Source organism: Stenella coeruleoalba (assembly GCF_951394435.1).
Source record: "Stenella coeruleoalba genome assembly, chromosome: 16".
Classification (NCBI taxonomy): domain Eukaryota; kingdom Metazoa; phylum Chordata; class Mammalia; order Artiodactyla; family Delphinidae; genus Stenella; species Stenella coeruleoalba.
The window spans coordinates 72,728,946-72,738,687 of NC_137162.1; positions in this window are offsets into that span (position 1 = coordinate 72,728,946).

Here is a 9,742-nt window from a genome sequence, read left to right on the forward strand (position 1 = left end):
GTGGTTTTTTGTTATGTAGCAATATTTTGTTAATAGATAACTGATACAATGATGCTCTTAGTTGTCCAGTTTTAATTAGGAATAAAATAATTTATACAAGAGGCAATATGCTTGTGGAAAGAGATCAGTGAAACCTAGGTTTGAATCTGAGATCTACCACTTATAGGTGGATGACCCTGAGAAATTTATTCAACCTCTCTCTGCTTAAGTTTTCTCATTTTTAAATTGTGGATAACTAGCCTTGCAGGGTTATTGTGAAAATTAAATATATATCATTGATTAATAGCACAGATCTGGAATCTGACTGACTGGTGTTGATTTCCAGCTCCACCATTTTAATACTTGAAAGCACTTAGAATTATGTAGTTTTCACTTACAGCAAACATTGTAAGAGCTATCTAAACTAGAATTTGATAAATAAAGTACCTGGGACACAGTAGGTATTCATTAAATGTCAGAATCATGTAACATAGCTATTTGTTTACTAAGGAAAAGTGAAGTTGATGTTCTGGTAAAATTAGTTATAATAGTTATTTTTAAGTGTTAGCAGAGATTATCTGGAAGGGGAGCAGAGTGGCCAAGCAAGGTTAAAGCAATGTTTGTAGAGTCCCTTTGATCTCCAGAAAACAGGCCCCCCAAATCGTTACTCTAACAGTTTCTAAGGAGAGAATTTCAACTTGGGATCCATAAGTGTAAATTTAGGGGATCTGTTTAAATTACTAGCAGAGATACAAATTTTTGCCTTTCTATCTAGCATATTTATGCAAGCTAGCTTTCTTGCTAAGGGTGAAATTGAGGGAATTGAGGGATGCCTGTAAACACCTGATTTACATGTTAGGACAAAGTCTTCTTAGATAAGATGGGAAGAAAATCAGAAAGCAAGTCAGAAAGAAGGAAGATTCAAGGAGATAAAAAGCAATCAAACTCAGTGCCAAGAGGGTAACATGGAGTAGAACCTGCCACAGACTAGAAGGAGGGGTAGAAGTGCAGTACGTTAATTGTGAATTTGTACATTCTGAAGATGACTTGACGTTCCTTGCTTCACAGACCAAGAAAAGGAGGGCCATGGGCAATAACAGGTGTTTGGAATCAAGTTACCACTTCTTGGAGGAAGAGAAAAATACTGTAGTATGTAGCTCTTTAATGGAAAGTGGAGTGAGGTAGGCATATATAGGCCTGAAATTGAATTGTCATTTGGAATGTGTGCCCCCTTCCTGGAGTAAGCACCTAAGATGTATGAGAAAGCTTGCCAGGATACATGAAACCTGCCAACTGCTCTTCATGGAGACAAGTTTACACAAGTATTGAGGGAGCCAGAAGGAACCTGGAACGTAGTTGTAGTGACTTGGAGATTTGCGGAGGGAATCTGGAAGACTAAGGGGAGCACAGATGGATTTAGATATCAAGTTGAAGGTTGTGACTTTGGCACAAAAAGCAGAATGCAAAAGTCATATACTGCTTATGCAGATGCTATTGAAAAATAGGGTTTTATTTTCTTTGTGATGATTTGTTATGGTATTATGATGGATTCCTGATTTGGTGTAGGATAGTAGGCAGTGAAAGACTGGAAAGAGCATACATGAAAAAAAATTTAATCTGATTAGGAAAGATCAAATTTGAGGAAGAAAATATATGAAGGAGAAAACTATAAAATCTGATACTTTGATAAATATCAAGGAAAAACAAACATATTGCATGTCTAGTAATTCTTGAGAGAAAATAATAGAGATGAAAATCAGGAGCAAGGCTAGTTCAAATGTCCCACGTTTCCTGACATAATAGGTGCTCAATAACTATAGTTATTAATGTAAATGTGTATATAGAGCTTCAAAAAACTTTAAAAATATCAATAAAGCCTATTTTTAAAGGCCTATACAAAAGCAAATCAAAACATTTAAACTAAGGGGAGAAACACAGTCTCATAAATAACAAGATTTGGTGAGATTGAGTTTATAACTAGAAAATGGAGATTGTTAGGAGAGCCATCTGCCATAGGCCATTAAGGTTCCTGTACTTTCTGACTTGGTATGCAAAGAATGCAAGACCCTGACTGCATTTTGCTCAGGCCATTCCTCAGCTTTGTGTTTGCAGTGAACAACCTTGAGGGATGAGGTGATGTCTTTCTTCACACAAAGAACAAGTTTACTTTTACCTACTATGAAAGTTGTAAATTCCCCAAGCTCAGTGTTCCTCTCCAGAAATGCAGCACCTGTTTATGAAGGCATCCATTTAGGCCCACTTGCATTATCCCTGTGGGATTTGGAAGGGCATGGGGAGTGAAAGCAAACTAACAGGAAGTTCTGGCTACTGCTTTGTCATGAGTAATAAAGTCCTTTCTCTCTGATCTAGGAATCTTGTGTCTTCTGCTAGCATCCGTGAAACAGTATCAGATTATTAGCTTGTAAGCAGGGTAAAATCTCAGCGCTTTTGTACTTTTTGACAGTAATAGCACATATCTCTCCACAAGAAGCAGTTCTAATAGAATGGAACAGTGTGTGTCAAAAAGAAGTTACTGAACATGAGTAATTTTGCTCAATTTATGTCCTGAAAGCTATCAATGTATTAGATGGAGTGAGGATCTTTCAAAAATTATTGGTGCCCTTTTGCTGTATGAGATTCAACTGAAATGCTATCTTTGGTAATTTATGTTTTTCAGTGGAGTATTGCTAAATTATACTCAGCAATTATATTTGCCTTTTCTGTTTGGATAAAATTGAACTTTAACATCTAGTTCTTGATTTTATAAACTTTAGTCAAACTCTTAAAAAAAGTACAATGCCCTTAGTAACTCATTTATAATAAAATTAAATCACATAAGTTAAATAAATTGTGGTGGTAATAAACTATAGAATGATGCTCACAATATAAATTAAAAAGCCTATAGAATTATATACAGCATTAACTTCCAAATTACAGATATATGTCTATTTATTGATATAGTATAGCTTGGGATGATACGTATCAAAATGTTCATAGTGGTGGGATTGAGTATGGGTTTAATGCTTTCTTTGCATTTTTCAAATTTCTACAATTAATGTGTTACTTTATAATCATGAAAGTTCTTTAAAATATTGAATCAATATAATCCATACTTGAAACTCATCTCTAGTTGTTGAGTATAATATATGGCGTGTAAAGTAAAAAGAAACTTCCAGGGGTTAATATCCAAAATATATAAGGAACTCACACAACTCAACAACAACAACAAAAACAATTAAAAAATGGGCAAAGGATCTGAATAGGCATTTTGCCAAAGAAGACATAATATAGATGGCCAACAGATGCATTAAAAGATGTTCAACATCACTAACTATTAGGGAAATGCAAATCAAAACCACAATGAAGTATCACCTCACACCTGGAAGAATAGTTATTATTGAAAAGACAAGAAATAATAAATGTTGGAGAGGATGTGAAGAAAAGAGAACCCTCATACACCATGGGTGGGACTGTAAATTTGTGCAACCAGTATGGAAAACAGTATGGAGATTGCTCAAAAAATTAAGAAGTACCATATGGCCCAGCTATTCCACTTCTGGGTATTTATCTGAAGAACATTAAAATTGTAATTTGAAGAGATATATTAATCCCTATGTTCATCACAGCATTACTTACAATAGCCAAGAAGTAGAAAAGCCTAGTTGCTCATCAACTGATGAATGGATAAAGAAGATGTGGTATTTATATACAATGGAATATTATGCAGCCATAAAAAAGAATGAAATCTTTTTCATTGACCACCAACAACATGGATTGACCTTGAAGGTATTAGCTAAGCGAAATAAGTCAGACAAGAAAGATAAATACCGTATTTTTTACTCATGTGTAGTCTAAAAAAACAAAACAAACAAACAGAACTTTAAAAAATAAACTCATAGATACAGGGAGTTGATTAGTGGTTACCAGAGGGGAAGGGTTGGGAGGTGGACAAAATTGGTGAAGGGGGTCAACCATATGGTGATGAATGGTCATTAGACTTGTGATGATCACTTTGTAGTGTATACAGATGTCAAATTATAATGTTGTACACTTGAAAATTATAAAAAGTAAAAAAGAAACTTCTGTATTTATACTTCCATACTCATTTTATCTTCACATTTATTATTTTATATATCTATCCATTTTTCTGTATTTTAAATAATTGCTAATTCAGTTTGGAAGAGGTAGGATGTAAATAAACAATTGAGAAGTTTACTTTTTTTGCAAATCTATATATTTTTAAATGAAAGCCCAGATCAAAAGCATGGGTGGGGGCTTCCCTGGTGGCGCAGTGGTTGATAGTCTGCCTGCCGATGCAGGGGACACGGGTTCGTGCCCCGGTCCAGGAAGATCCCACATGCCGCGGAGCGGCTAGGCCCAAGAGCCATGGCCGCTGAGCCTGTGCATCCGGAGCCTGTGCTCTGCAACGGGAGAGGCCACAACAGTGAGAGGCCCGCTACCGCAAAAAAAAAAAAAAAAAAAGCATGGGTAGACAATAAAATCCCAAAGAGAAAATTGTGATTGTGAGAAAATAAGTATAGGGGTAAGCATTGCTATAGGTTGAATGGTATCTCCCCTAAAAAATTCATATGTTGAAGTCATAACCCCCAGTACCTCAAAATGTGACCTTATTTGAAAATAGGGTCTCTGTAGATCTAGTCAAGTTAAGATTATTAGAATGAGCCCTAGTCTGATATGAATGTTGTCCTTATAAAAAAGGACAAATTTGGACACAGAGATAGACATGCACACAGAGTAAACACCATGTGAACATGGTTTATAATGTGTGGCTGTGACTCACTGAGATAGGGATGATTAGGTAGAAATAGAGTCAGGAGAATCAGGAAAAATTGTGTCACAGCAACCATGGAAAGAATATTTCAAGAATTAGGTTGTGATCAAGAGCATCAAATTATGGGATATCATAGACAGGCAGTGTTAAATAGGGAAAAGGTACATTCAGTCTTTGGAGGCAGAGAGAACTGAGTTTAAATTATCGTCACTACCTACTAGCTGTGGCAGCTGTGAAAGTCATGTTACCTCGCTAAAGCTCATTTTTTCTCACCTATAAAGAAGAGGTAATATATGTTTTTCTTAAGTTTGGTTGTAAATTATGAGCAACCATGCACGAATACACTCGTGACACACACATATATACATGAAAGGCTTAGCAAAAATAGGTTCTCAGTCAGTGGTGGCTGTTACTACTGCTGAATGACACTAAATGAAGGAAAAGATCAGAAAAAATGTTAAAAAATAGTACAAGAATATATTTTCTTAACAGTAGGCGATCACTAAATGAGTGCTTACTATGTGCCAGGTACTGTTTTCAGAACTTACATGTATTATTTAATTCTGACGACAGTCTTTTGCAGTAGATACAATACTATGTTGATTCCCACCTGACAGGCGAAAAAAATAGACACAGTTATTTGCTCAACTCCACACAGATAATGAGTGCAAGAAACAGGATTTGAAGCCAGGTTATCTAACTCTGGTGTTTGTGGTTTTCAATACTATGCTACACTTTGTCTCTTTTAGAATCAGTGTTGTGTTATCAGCCAGTTATATAGTCTGTGATAGCAAATCTATATTCCTTTTCTAGTGATTATAGAATTTCTAAACACTGAGTTGTTTCAGTTAAGACAATTCTGGAAAATAGTTTTCTACCAAACAGCATCTTCTACATTAAATATTCTTGGCTAGGAGAACATTCTTAATAAACATTTTTGCCTTCTCAGGGATTGATTATAATACAGAATTTGTTTTTGGATTCCAGAGTAAGACAACTAGGAGATGTGTCCTACCTATAATTAGGTACTTGATATCAGGCCCATGAAATTTAGTGGACTTTTATTTTTTGACATTATGCCCTGTAAAGTCATCTCTACACTTTTTGGTGGCAGTAGAGTGTTGTAGTCAGTTCGTATCAGCTCCCAAGAGCTGATTAGTAAATTTTTAGGAATTTTGCAAGCTGGTTGCTAAACAAGCCATTATTAAAAATTAAATTATATAAACATACAAATAAAGTATACACAAAGGTTATAAATACTCAAAAAACATTATTTTGCTACATTTTACTATTATCTTTGTTTTTGAGTTTATTGACATCTATTTTATCTGTATGGAGGAAGCACCGTATTTTTAGCTGTAAAATACAGATTTTATCTGTATGGAGGAAGCACCGTAAAACAGTGTGGTGTTGCACGTCTCTTCTAAACTCTGTGTTCAGTGATGTCAAGTTAGTAGCTTGAAACTAGCCATAGTGGGAGCATTTATTCCACAGAAGTCAGTTTACTAATGCTACAAGTCAGGAATCCTCCTACTCCCTCCCAGCTAGTTGTTAAAACCTTTATCAACACACCACTGCAAAGCTAATCGGCTGTTGCTCTATGCCACTGCTAATCCTGCACCCTAGTGCTGGCACTTGAACTACCAATTGTAGGATTTCAGAAATGTATTTAAAACATGATTTGCCAGTGGTTGGTGTTTTTAGAGATTCACATTGCTTAATGAGGATTTCTGTGCCATCCCAGGGATCTCAGATAGATCATTAAATTGCCCATGTTGTGTATCCTCTTGTTTGGAGAAACTAATCTCCAACTTTTTTGACTTCCTAAAACTTTTGCCATTGCTACTCTTTGAAATTTCACTATCTATTAGCTCCTTATATTAATTAATAAAAACCGTTTTTGATCGTTGAGCTCATTTCTTCTCAACCCAACTATTTTCTGGCCCATCCCCACCCCATCCTGTATGCAAGAGGGCACGTTGATAAACGGATAGCAGTGGTGAAAAGTCTCTTTGGAAATCAGAGTGACGCTTAAACTTAGAAAGAGGGAAATTAGAAGAAGGAGGCAAAAGGAAAGAGAGACAGTGTTGCCTAATGGTTGAGGGCGCAGGCTCAGAAGTCAAACTGTTAAGATCGAAATTCCAGCTCTGCCAGTTACTACTGTGAGACTTTGAGCAAGTTATTTAACCTCTTTGTGCCTTGGTTTCCACCTCTGTAAAATGGGATAATAATTGGATCCATTTCATATAGTTGTTGTGCAATAATGAATGTAATGAATGTAAAATGTGTAGAAAACTACCTGGTACATGGTAGGTATTATGTAAATATTTGTAGCTATTCCCTCTTTGTAACAAAAGATAGGGGTTTTCTTCCCCAAAGCAACAGAAAGGTGGGTCTGTCATTTACACATTTTCAGTCAAGACTTTGTTTAGTTAATAATATTTAAAGTAGCTTATATTTTTGTTCTTCAGAAAAATTTAAACTTTGGGGCAAGTGTGTCCCAAACTATTATTCCTCAATTTTTAATTATGCACACATTGCACGAGCTTTTGGCAGTTGAAAAATGACCAAACATAATGGAACTGGGGAATTTATTCAACCTATTTGAATGTGTCTCATACAAATCAATTGTGCAGTGACCTATTTGGATCATTAAGAGAGCCAACTAAATGATGTCCTGTGCGAGCAGGTGGCTGTTTGGCCAAAGCCCTTGGGATGACCTAGTTGGGATCAAAACCCAAAAGGGCACCTTGCCCTAAGGTGTATGGTGCTTATATTTTTAAAATACGATTAAAGAACTATTGAGTCTTTTATTGTATAATTAAATATACAGGATCCCAATGGAGTTGTCCCTAATTTTTTACATGTCTCTTTACCTAGTGACTCAGAAGTAATTATGGGTGAGAATAATTTGATTTGAGGTTTTAGATGTAACCAAGGTTTGAAAACATAAAAAACTGTATAAAGCAAAGGACAATTTAGTTGTGTTTTATAAAATACTGATAATTGCAGTGTACTGTTTACTTTTGCTCTAGGCTATTGAGAAACCCGTTGGCTGCGACTATAATCTGTTTTTATTCTCTTATTTAGCAAGCATGATTATTAGTATGGCTTGAGTGTATGTAGCGTCCTAGGTGATGTGTTTCCATAGGAGGAAAATTATGGACATTTGCTCACTAAGTTGTATCAAATATGAACCTCATGCATTGTTATTCTGATGATATAACTATCACTTAAGTTTACATATAAAAATAGTAGGCCAGAGCTTCCCTGGTGGCGCAATGGTTGAGAGTCCGCCTGCCGATGCAGGGGACACGGGTTCATGCCCCGGTCCGGGAGGATCCCACATGCCGCGGAGCGGCTGGGCCCGTGAGCCATGGCCGCTGAGCCTGCGCGTCCAGAGCCTGTTCTCCGCAACAGAAGAGGCCACAACAGTCAGAGGCCCACGTATTGGGGAAAAAAAAAAAAAAAAAAAAGTAGGCCAACTCATTATCATTATTGATTTCTAATGATAATGCAAGATTTTAAAATTCTGACCCCCTCCCCTCAGCTTTTTGTGGTAAGGAGCAAAAGTACCTTACATGATGAAAACCATAGATGAGAAAAAAACCCCACACAAATCAATTAGTTTAGGGCAGAATTTATAAGTACAGATATTGACTCATGTGGATGACTTAGGTAAGGGTTAGTTATGTTATTTACATAGAGTCTTTTCCACCGGTACCAGCATTTAGCAGATAATAAGAATTAAAGAAATTAATTTGTTTCACCTGTTGGGTTCTGTAATTATTTCTTTATAGGTATATTTGAGGTATATTCAAATACCTCATCAAGTGGGGAGAGGAGTGGAAGAGAGGGATTACAAAGGGGCATGAGAAAACCATTGGGAATGACTTTTTATTATGTTGATGGTTTCATGGGGAATATATACATATGTCAAAATGTGTGAAGTTGTATGTTTCAAGTTTGTACATTTATTGTATGTTGACTATACCTCAAAAAAGCTAGTAAATTATGCATTTTGATCTTGCGAATTTTGTTTTCTCTTTCTCTTTTTTGCGGTATGCGGGCCTCTCACTGCTGCGGCCTCTCCCGTTGCGGAGCACAGGCTCTGGACGCGCAAGCCCAGTGCCCATGGCCCACGGGCCCAGCCGCTCCGCGGCACGCGGGATCCTCCCGGACCGGGGCATGGACCCGCGTCCCCTGCATCGGCAGGCGGACTCCCAACCACTGCGCCACCAGGGAAGCCCTCAAGTTTGTACATTTATTGTATGTTGACTATACCTCAAAAAAGCTACTAAATTATGCATTTTGTTCTTGCGAATGTTATTTTTTACAACAGATACTTTATTTGTAGGAGATAAACAATGATTCTTTAAATGGACCCCAGCTATAGGGCATTACAGATTTGTTTACGTTTGTAGTTACGAAAACAGTAGCGCTGAATAAAGTCTCTGAAAAGTTTATTGCTAAAGAATAGTTGTTATTTTAGAAAATTTATTTCCCATTAGCAAATAAGGAATGTCAACTAGAGAGCAATTTTGTAAAACACAGTGATTTTGTCGGAATTATGAAAGATGTTTTGGCTTATTGCTAGCCCTGCAATTCACAATGTTAAATGGAATAAATGCAAATATAATCTAAAACGTTGCTATGCTTACATTTGCATTGCAATCCTAACAAATTTATGAGCATAATATAGACCCTTGGACACCTGGGAAAATTGATGAATAAACTTAACTTAGCAAATATAATTTGAAAAAAATGGGGCTGGGTCATGACCAACTGATTTAGGTTCAGTGATTGAAGAGAGAAACCCATTATGATGATATTAATAGGAACTCAACCTAGAGAAATTAATTTTATTTCTCCTAAGGATAACAGGCATAGGAGATGCTATTACTAGGAGAGGTTTAAGTCTCAATGGAGAAAGCCAAATGCGGGTACATACATTTAACTAATGAAGAAACT